This window comes from Anabrus simplex, chromosome 11, assembly GCF_040414725.1.
Source record: "Anabrus simplex isolate iqAnaSimp1 chromosome 11, ASM4041472v1, whole genome shotgun sequence".
In the NCBI taxonomy this organism is placed as follows: domain Eukaryota; kingdom Metazoa; phylum Arthropoda; class Insecta; order Orthoptera; family Tettigoniidae; genus Anabrus; species Anabrus simplex.
This window is the reverse complement of record NC_090275.1, coordinates 104,697,165-104,708,680: the sequence shown is the minus strand read 5'-3', so window position 1 is coordinate 104,708,680 and position 11,516 is coordinate 104,697,165.

Sequence of the window (11,516 nt, the reverse complement as noted above, 5' to 3'; positions counted from 1 at the left end):
TGGAGATCTAGTTTTTGTTTCAATCGCAATACAGTCCATTGGACCTCTTCCCTTAGTAATACTTCTCTGCAAACTACTACTGAACAAGACGATTATGAGCTACAGTTAATTACCTCTAGAACAGCGAAGGAAAAAATTGTGATTGACCTATCTAAGGCATGATAGGGTAGATCATGGGAGACTAGTGGCAAAAATGAGTGCAATTGGACTAGACAAAAGAGTGACTGAATGACTGGCTATATATATCCTGACTGACTGACTGATTCATCATCGCCGAGCCAAAACTACTGGACATAAAGAAATGAAATTTTGGGCATAGATTCATTTTAAGATGTAGGTGCTCGCTAAGAAAGGATTTTTGGATATTCCTTCGCTAAGGGGGTGAAAAGGGGGTTGGAATTTTAAAATGAGTGTATCTATATCTCAAAACTTTGAAAGTTTACAGATGTAAAAATTGGTATTTAGAATCTCCTTTAAAAATAAGGAAATACGTATTTTTTTGTTTTCAGAAAATCCCAATAGGAGGGGTGTAAAATGGTAAAAAAGGGGGTTGGATGCCTTTAATCAGAATACCGGTACTTATATCTCAGAAACTGAAGATATTACAGACCTGAAAATTGGTACTTTTGATCTCTTTTAAAAATAAAGAAACACGTATTTTTTTTGTTTTTGAAAAATCCAATTAATGGGAGGGTGAAAAGGGGGGTGAATTTTTAAAAACAGTGCATCTATATCTCAAAACTTTTAAAGTTTACAGATGTAAAAATAGGTATTTAGAATCTTCATTAAAAATAAAGAAACACGTATTTTTTTGTTTTCGGAAAATCCCAATAGGAGGGGTGAAAAGGGGTGAAAATGGATTGATTGCCTTTAATGAGGATACTTATATCTCAGAAACTGAAGATATTACAGACCTGAAAATTGGTACCTTTGATCTCTTTTAAAAATAAAGAAACACGTATTTTTTTGTTTTTGGAAAATCCAAATAATGGGGGGTGAAAAGGGGGGTGAATTTTTAAATTGAGTGTATCTATATCTCAAAACTTTTAAAGTTTATAGATGTAAAATATGGTATTTAGAATCTCCTTTAAAAATAAAGAAACACTTTTTTTTTGTTTTCGGAAAATCCCGATAGGAAGGGTGGAAAAGGGTGAAAAAGAGGTTGAATGCCTTTAACGAGGCTACTTATATTTCAGAACCTGAAGATATTACAGACCTGAAAATTGGTATTGGGGATCCACTTTAAAAATAAGGAAACACGTATATTTTCGTTTTTGAAAAACCCGGATAATGGGGGTGAAAAGGGGGGTGAATTTTTAAAATGATTGTGTCTATATCTTAAAACTTTAAAAGTTTACAGATGTGAAAATTGGTATTTAGAATCTCCTTTAAAAGTAAATGAATAAGTATTTTTTCGTTTTCTGTAAATCCCAATAGGAGGGGTGTAAAAGGGTGAATAGTGGGTTGAATGCCTTTAATGAGGATATATATATCTCAGAAACTGAATATATTACAGAACTAAAAATTTGTATATGGGATCTCCTTTAAAAATAAAGAAACGCGTATTCTCGGAAAATCCAATGAATGGGGGGGGGGGGGGAAAGAATTCTAAAATTAATTGACTTAATTGTATGAGAATACATACATCTAATAAAAACTAAAGTTGTTACGGACGTGAAAATTGGTATTTTGATCTCCTTTAAAAACAAAGAAATACGCGTTTTGTGGGGGAAACCATCTTGGGGGGCGGGAGTGGAAAGGAGTTGAATTCCTTTCATGAGGACACATAAATCAAAAACTGAAGAAGTTAGAGTCGTGATAATTGCTATTTAGAAGATCCTTTACTATTAAAGAAACAAGTATTTTTTGCCGGAAAATTCACTTAAGGGGGGGGGGGGAGAAGTGTGAAAGGAAGTAAAAAAAGCGAATTATTTTTATGGGGATACTTATATCTCAAAACTCAAGGTAATAGACGTGAACATTGGGGTTTGGAATCTCCTTTAAACATAAAGAAACACTCCTCCTTTTAATTTTTTTTTTGGGGGGGGGGTAAATAAACTTAACGGCGGTGGGGTGTAAAAGGAGGTGAGACCAATTGATTTTGCTGTTCATAATGTACTTATAAGGAGCCTCCGTTGCTCACTCGGCAGCGCGCCGGCCTCTCACAGCTGGGTTCCGTGGTTCAAATCCCGGTCACTCAATGTGACATTCGTGCTGGACAAAACGGAGGCGGGACAGGTTCTTCTCCGGATACTTCGCTTTTCCCTGTCATCATTCATTCCAGCAATACTGTCCAATATTTCATTTCATTTGTCATTCATCGATCATTGCCCCAGAGGAGTGCTTCGGCAGCCGGCACAATTCCTACTGTCGCCGCTAGATGGGGCTTTATTCCTTCCATTCCTGACCCTGTCGAACGACTGGAAACAGGCTGTATATTTTCGATGTACTTATTCTGATCATAAACCGATCTTTTTAATCTTTCCTGGGTTCGTTTTCAACAGCCAACTTTTCCTTCGGAGAACGTTCTTATATTACAGTGGATTCTCCTGGCATATGAATAAAAATTTAAACACATTTGAAATAAACGATAGGAATGAGATTGACCGTGCAATTGTTCACCTCTATAATAAGGTCAATAATGCACGGAAGTATGTCATTCGTATCGCCAGAAATCCCGCACACTTGCGTACGCGCGACATTGGTGCTGGTCACATTCTCAACAATAACAATGGCAGCAGATGTAATTTACCGCCAAGTAGCGGTCTTGCATCTTGCTGTGGGGTCCAGAACATCTATAATAATAATAATAATAATAATAATATTCTGGACCGTCGTCAAATGTGCGGACCGCGGTGGAAACGGGTCCTGGATGGGTAATGACTAAGAATGCAGTCTGGCCGCGGGTTCAGTACCGCCAAGGCACCCAAGACGACACCACGCTGGATCTCCTGAAGGATTTGTTCCATATTAAAAATGCTTATAAGAAAAGATGGCAAAGATTTAGAGACCCAACTGACAGGGTGGAATGCCTGGACCTAGCCTGGGAAGTACGAAATCGATTGCTGGAAATAAAGATTGAAAAATGGGAGGAAACTTGTCATAATCTATTAGAAAACGAGTCAGATCGCGAGTTTTGGCGGATTCTCGCAGAAAACGATTCAGATCGCGAATTTCGGCTGATTATATATCTAAAACAACATTCAATTATAAATTTCAGTATAATACCGTAGCGAAGCACGGGTATCTTGCTAGTATATATATATATAGAAAATAGAACTCAGAGAATTAGAGTGGGTGAAGCTTTATCTGTACAATTGGGCAACCACTAATCAGAGAGAAAATATGGAAGGGATCCGACACTTCAAAAAATGCAGATACCGGCCAAAGAAAGACAAGGGCCATGAAGGGTGTGAGAACAAAAACGTTAGGGTCGGAACAGAACAAGAGTTGGTCAAGGAATGTCAGACAAGGTGGATGAAAGTGAGGACCCTGGCACAAGTAAGTAGAAGCAAGGCTAGGCCTCAGCTATGGACCTCATGGTCACCAACCCATGCTCCCGACTTTGGGAACCCATTTAGCCACCTCTTTTCTCCAGCACACAATTGGACTGTGTTATGCATCACTTGACCAAGCGCCAATTCTCAATTTTAGATATATCTACACCATTTAAATCTAAGAATTTCATTTTTGTCCGTATTGAACTGAGAATGGAAGATAGGAAAACTTAAAAGGGTCCACCTTTTCAATACAAATAAATGTTATAGCTTATTTACAACATATATTTACACTTGGAACTAGTTTCGACGCTGTTTGGCGTCATCTTCAGCCAAAATGTGGGAAATAGGCTAGTATGTAGACATTTATATTACACAAGGTGTTACATCAGTGTGATTAAATGAGATAACATGAAGACGCGAAGTACAATGTCAGTTTCAAAGTGGTCATGAAGGGTGAGTCAAAATTGTATAAACATGAGATAACATAATCACTTAAACAAAAAACATATAAACATATAAACTGTAACAAAACCATGCGGAAGTACGAGATGATTGGCATTGGAGATTCAAATTATTTCAGACACTCTTCCATTGAATGTTGCCTGTCGCGAGTGTAGTACACCACCTGGTAGCCGAGGCTTCAAACTATATGGAAAAAAATATTCATACTCTCGAACATCATTTATATCGAAAATAAATCGATTAGGACCATGCACCAATCTAAATATCGCCTGAAGATATTTCTCCATCAACTTACCAAAGAAACTCTCATACAGTTGAATTTTGCATCACCTGACTAAACGACATTTGGCGGTCGCTTGGTCATGTTATGCATATTGCTCTTTCCCCCCTTTTTATTCCTGTGACAACAGTGAAGTTTCTCCGTGATTGTCTACCGTCTTCATATCAACAAAATTATTTAGAGAGTGCTTAATAACACTATTCACTTCTGTTTTGGCATGGATCACTTTAGGTCTTCCTCAAGAGCCCATCGAATCGTCGAGTTAGCAAGGAAGGAAATCTACTTGCAAACATTATTACAGGTTAAGTTGTTCAGTCTATATCACAGTACCACTAGCATACATGACAAATACATGTTACTTATGGATTGTTTTTCAAACAGTTTCACCATTCTATATTCTCTTCTCATTACGCAGGAAGATGAGCCGGATTTACATCCACACACACCAGCTATTGCGACACCCGTTTGTGAATCCCCAAAAGATGTCATTTTTTCCAGCAGTCTGACTGAGCTGAGTCCAATGAAATGCTGTCATGCTACCTAAAGTACTGTTCTGAGGTGTAATAGAGCCACGACTAGCAATCTTCAGGATGATTATTCAGATTTAAAACTGAGATGCTCTAGTGATTTAAACTTTGTTGAGAGAAGAATGGACGCAACAACATTGTTGAAGGTAAGTACGATTTAGTTAATGGAAAAGAAACACCATCATATCCTATAGCATTGCCAGGCAGATACTGTAGATCAGAGTCGGGTAAGGTTTTCCTAGGAAGAAATACATTCTTACTCCACAATATAGTGTTTCTGTTTTACAGGAAAATACACGGTCTGAGGATCAACAGCAGTCCGTTCCTGTATTACTGGACGAACATCACTTCTCTCATTCCCATACAGACGTTAGTTTCAATGATAGTAATGCTACTAATGAACATGTTGTTTTAGACTCCAGCATCTCTAATTATGCAGCTAGCCAGACCCATTATTCAACTCTTCAGCCGATGAATGAAGCATCTCAGATATTGGAAGCTCAAAATAATGATTCTCTGGGAGAAGGGAGACCAAGAAAAGGTCGGAAAAGAAAATATCCATTTCAGAATCGAAGAATTAGGAAGATGAAATGTGTTCAAAATGAAACCTATATCACACAGCGGGGATATCTTAAAGAACCCAAAGAATTTAGAGAATACATTTGTTCATGTAAATATCTGAACAAGATAGGAATTGATGCAGTGAAAAATGAGTTTAAAAACTTCTATAGTACTACATCACACGATGCACAAACAGCTCTTATTTGTGCCATGGTAACAACAAAAGATGTCAAACAGAAGAGAGTGAAGGACTCCAACAAAAGAACAGCCACAAGAACTTACACCATGCGCGGTGTCAAAGTATGCAAAAGTTTCTTCTTGCAAACATTTAGGATCTCCAGTGGAAAGGTTCATCTGGCAATTAAGAAGATACAATCACCAAGGGGCATTGTGGATCGTCGTCGATTGGCTGGTGAAAGAAATAAACTCCCTGAAAATAAACTGAGAGAAGTCATAGACCACATAAAGAAGTTTCCACATTACAAATCTCACTATAAGAGAAGCGAGTCACAAGCACAATTTCTTGCCCCTGAAATAACGGTCAATGTCATGTATGATATGTACAAGGACGAGGTTTCAAATCCTGTATCAAAAGCAAGTTATAAGAAGATATTTCTCACGAAGTTCAACATCAAAAGGAAACCACTGAAAAAAGGACACATTGTAAGTTCAGATCCAAAACACAACTGGATGCGAAGCCGAGAATTTTAAATCAAAAAAAGAAAATCATCTTGAACAAGCCAAAATTGCGCAGGATATGAAATCATCGGACACGTCGAAGGCAAAACAAGATGGCGCCCTGGAAGTTCTTTGTTTTGACCTAGAGAAAACCTTGCCATTGCCTAGAATTCCTACAAATACAGTCTTTTATAAAAGGCAGTTATGGCTTTATAACTTAGGAATACGCAGCGATAAGGATGAAAGAGGACACTGCTATGTCTGGTTAGAGGGTGAGGCAGGCCGAGGGTCACAGGAGGTATCCTCATGCCTGATGAACTATTTATTGGAAGAGCTACCAGCTGTTGAAGAAGTAATCTTGTGGTTAGATTCCTGTGGAGGACAGAACCGAAACTTAAAAATGGTTTTGATGTTAAAAGCTATCTTAGAACAGCATCCCATAGTGAAAAAAAATCACTCAACGTTTCCTTGTTCCAGGACACAGCTTTCTCCCCAATGACAGTGATTTCGGGGACATAGAATGTGCACTGAAACTTCAGCAAAGGTTGTATACAGCAGAGGACTACATCAATGTGATGAAATTTTGTAGGAAGAGGAATCCCTTAGTTGTTCACAGAATGAAGCTTGAGGATTTTAAAAGTACAGATTTACTTGAGAAACAAATCGTGAACTGGAAGACAAATAATTTGAGAGAGAAGATAAACTGGCTGAAAGTAAAAGAGATAGTTACATAAAGACAAACCATTTAGCATCTTCTTCAAGCAGGAATATAAAGGACAGCTAGTTGAAATAAACATTCAGAAGAAGAAAGCTGTTGGTCGTCCTTCACAAAATGGCGTGACCCACTATTTTAGCAATGTTTTAACACCTCTGTGGCCGAATGCAAAACCCAATTCAGAAGCGAAGCTCAGCGACATACGCTCTTTGATGTCACTTATTCCAAAAGATGCCACTGATTTTTATCGTAAACTCTGTAGTCATCCGGGTATTGAAGACGATATTGATGGATTCGATTGCCAGGAATTTGATTTCATTGTTGAAGAGGAAACTTAGATGAAGCTGATGATACTTCCCATTTCTGTGTCAGATTGAACATTCTGAAGTTTATTTCAATTTCTGTTGTTAGTGATATCAAGTAGATACACCAGCATAAGTGAAACCCATCTGTAAAATGTCGGTATGTAATAGTATGGATAATAGGTTTCTTTGTATGTATGCTAACGGTATTGTAGAATAATAAACAAGTTTTGTTCAACATTACTCATAAAACTGTTTATACGTCTGTTTACCTAGATTATTACCCTTTCGTAGTAACAATCCCCAATGTAAAACATAAGTAAAAGCATAACATTAATATGCATCACATGACCAACTGACAAAATTGTCACTTGGTCAGTTGATGCGAAACAGAAAGAATGAATTACTTCAGAAATTTAAAATTGACTAAGCGACATTTTATAGAAAATCAGACACTTAATGACTTGCTATGCAGTTGGTGATTGGTCTGTAAATAGAACTGACCTTAGTCCTTCTTATGGTGAAAGAAATCTGCCAATTCATTCACGACTCGAATTTATATGCTAACAAACGCGTTCACGTCAATATCAAGAAGTAAGTATAAATAACCACCTAATCGATACTTTATTAATGCCTCAGGCAAAATTGAATAAAATTAAAACTTACAGGACATGTTTCGACCACTTAGTGGTCCTCTTCAGCTGTATAAATAAAGAACTGAAAAGAAAAACATTATGACAATAAGCACAAATAAAAGTTCTTTGGAGACTCCTTTGATAAAAATGGAGGTCATCAGAATAGGTCATCTTGCCTCTCGTTCTTGTTTGGAAAAGATGTTTATTCTGCGCTGTCTAGAGGGTCTGTCTTTGAGCGCGACCTGGTGAAGTAACGATGTGATACAGTTTGACAGTTCATGGAAAGCTCTGGAGAGAAGGGAAGTAGAGTTTTATCGTCATCTAAAATTACAAGAGATATAATCAAACACGACATCGCAGAAGCACTTCCCTTCTCTGCAGAGCTTTCCATGAACTGTCAAACTGTATCACATCGTTACTTCACCAGGTCGCGCTCAAAGACAGACCCTCTAGACAGCACAGAATAAACATCTTTTCCAAACAAGAACGAGAGGCAAGATGACCTATTCTGATGACCTCCATTTTTATCAAAGGAGTCTCCAAAGAACTTTTATTTGTGCTTATTGTCATAATGTTTTTCTTTTCAGTTCTTTATTTATACAGCTGAAGAGGACCACTAAGTGGTCGAAACATGTCCTGTAAGTTTTAATTTTATTCAATTTTGCCTGAGGCATTAATAAAGTATCGATTAGGTGGTTATTTATACTTACTTCTTGATTAAACATCGATACGGTCATGAAATGGACAACTTGTAATTTCACGTCAATATCTCGAAATGACAGTTTGGCGCATGGTCAAGTCATGCATAACACTGTCCAATTGGTCCCTGGATGTGATCTACTAGATAGTGGTAGTACCTTCACACTTCCACTTGACAATTTCTTCACTGACGGTCAGTTTGGGAACGTTTGTAAGGTTAGAAATATCCTTACAGATTTCTTGCTTATGTGGCAACCAGTGGCGACGTGTGACATTTTGAAAAGTGTTATCACACGCCTTCTTAGAGTATATCTCTCTAAATCATCCACACTGTCTTTATTCCAAGCATTTTTTTTTTTTTTTCTGACGAAAAAAGAATACATGGCCAACAGTACAGTTTATTCATTTTTGCACAACCACATAACCAATCCAGATCTATGTAGCACGAGTCACTGTTGCGCCATCAAATGCCTCTGCTACTAACTTTTCACCACACTGAAATTCTTGTTACTTTCGAAAGAGATGTTTAGAGAGAGAAACAGCAGAACGGTCACCACCTACATCACCGAATTTCAAAAATTTCTTGAATTTTGCCTTCGGGATTAACATATCTAAATACAGTTGAGATATGTGCTCTGTTAGAAATGTCTGTACTTTCATCCAAATTAACGGAAATAAAGTTTGCTTTCTTAACCTCGTCTTTAATTTTGCTGGTCATAAAAGTAGCTATGGCGTCAATAATATCATTTTGAATGTCAGATGAAAGTCCTGAGAAAACTGTAGATGTTTCTAAGTGGTGCCAAAATGTCATCTTTCTTAGCAATTAACGTTAGTAACTCCCTGTAATTACCTCTGTTATCAGATTCTTCAGGTTCTCGATGACCACTGAAAGGTAATCCTTGCTTTGAAAGAAAACACACAGTATCTATTAAAGTGCTGCTAATATATCTGTTATTTTTACTAGCTCATTATGCTCGTTAATTTTCTTTCTGTGAGCTGTACTATATTCTGGACCTTCCGAACTGAATCATATCGGCAACAGTGACGATGTGAGCTTGAAAAACCTCATGGTGTCTCTTTAAAACTCTATAAATTGTCCACACACTGTTTATTCCAAGCATCCTTTCCTGAGGAAAATGGAACACACGGCCAACAATCGTCTTCATAGTACCGTATCAGGTCCCTCTGACATTGGCAATCGCTTTGGCGAATGCAGTATGATCTCTTGATAGGTGGAAAAGTCTTTCAACACTGTGAATTCCAGTCCATTCTTTGATGTTTCCAAGCCATGATGTTCGCCTCCTCCCAACACCTCTTCGACCCTGTATTTTGCTTTGTACAATCTGCTGTAAGATGAGGTAACGGTCATTTCTAAGGATGTGGCCAAGGTAAGAGATCTTCTCGAGTTTTATTGTTTGAACGAGTTCCCGACTTGCTCTTGCCCTTCTGAGTACTTCTTGGTTCGTTAGTGTGCAACTCACGAAATCCTGAGCGTCCTACGGTGGATCCACATTTCAAAGGCTTTCAAGTGTTTCACTGATATATTCTTGAGAGTCCGTGTTTCCACACCATATAGCAAGGCTGACCATATATAGCACTTGACCATCCTCTGTCTAAGTTTTAAATTTAAGTAGTCATTGCAAAAGAAAACCGGGCGAGTTGGCCATGCGCGTAGAGGCACGCGGCTGTGAGCTTGCATTAGGGAGATAGTTGGTTCGAATCCCACTATCGGCAGCCCTGAAAATGGTTTTCCGTGGTTTCCCATTTTCACACCAAGGCAAATGCTGGGGCTGTACCTTAATTAAGGCCACAGCCGCTACCTTCCAACTCCTAGGCCTTTCCTATCCCATCGTCGCCATAAGACCTATCTGTGTCGGTGCAACGTAAAACCTCTAGCAATGCAAAAGAAAGATTTCATTTTTGTAAATACTTTTCGTGCTATTACTATCTTCTGTTTCACTTCTTTCTCGGGATCAAGTTGTTCAGTGACAATGGTACCCAGATATTTAAAAGTGGTTACTCTCTCAATCTGTCGGTTGTTTAGTTGTAAGATTGCCTCAGCATTGGCTCGTTTGCTGAAGATCATGAACTTGGTCTTGTTTACATTTATTTTTAGTCCCATGTCCTCACTTACTGCACTAATATTATTGAGCAGGAGTTGGAGACCTTCATAATTGTCACACAAGATGACTGTATCATCCGCATATCTTATGTTGTTAATTATGCCACCATTTACTTTTATTCCATATTGTTGATTTTCTAAAGTTGTTTTGAAAATTTTATCCAAGTAAAGGTTGAATAACAATGGAGACAAAACACAACCTTGTCTAACTCCTCTTTGGATGGCTATCTCGTTTGTAGTTTGATTTCCGATTCGGACAACGGCCTTTTGTCTCCAGTAAAGGTTTTCAATAATGCAGATATCTTTGCTGTCAACTCCTATATCCTTTAGGAGTTCTACAAGTTTTGGATGTTGTACTCTGTCAAAAGTCTTTTCAAAATCAATGAAACAAGCAAACACTTCTTGCTGTTGATCTAGACTGTTCTGAATTAGGATATTTAGCGCAAACAAAGCTTCCCTTGTACCAAAAGAATTTCTGAACCCAAACTGTGTTTTGTCGAGGTCTTGTTCACACTTAGTCTTGATTCTGTTATGTATTACACGAAGGAATACTTTAAGTGTGTGGCTCACGAGGCTTATTAGCCTATAATTATTACACTTACATGCCTTTTGCTTCTTTGGCAACGTGATGAATGTAGATAACAGCCAGTCAGATGGGATGTCTCCAGTATTACATATAGTATTGAACAACTTTACCAAGAATTGGATATTGTCTTCGTCAATCATTTTAACACTCCAGTGGTCGCGCGATGAAATGTCACGTTACACAATTGTGATCCGTACTTTCTTTGTGATATAAGGCTATTCTGTTATATTTATTCAATGAATATGGTTATGCATTGTGAAAAGAACTTTATTTTTTGTACAGTATAATATAATTATGCATGCATTTATAAGAAATACCTGAAAAATTACCGGACATTGTGATTTGTCTCACTTACTCCCTACACAAGGTTTTTGAGGTATCTCAACTGTCTGGTTCATTCAGCCATCAATTTATATTCTCATAGTCATCCATTTTGTGCTTATATACCA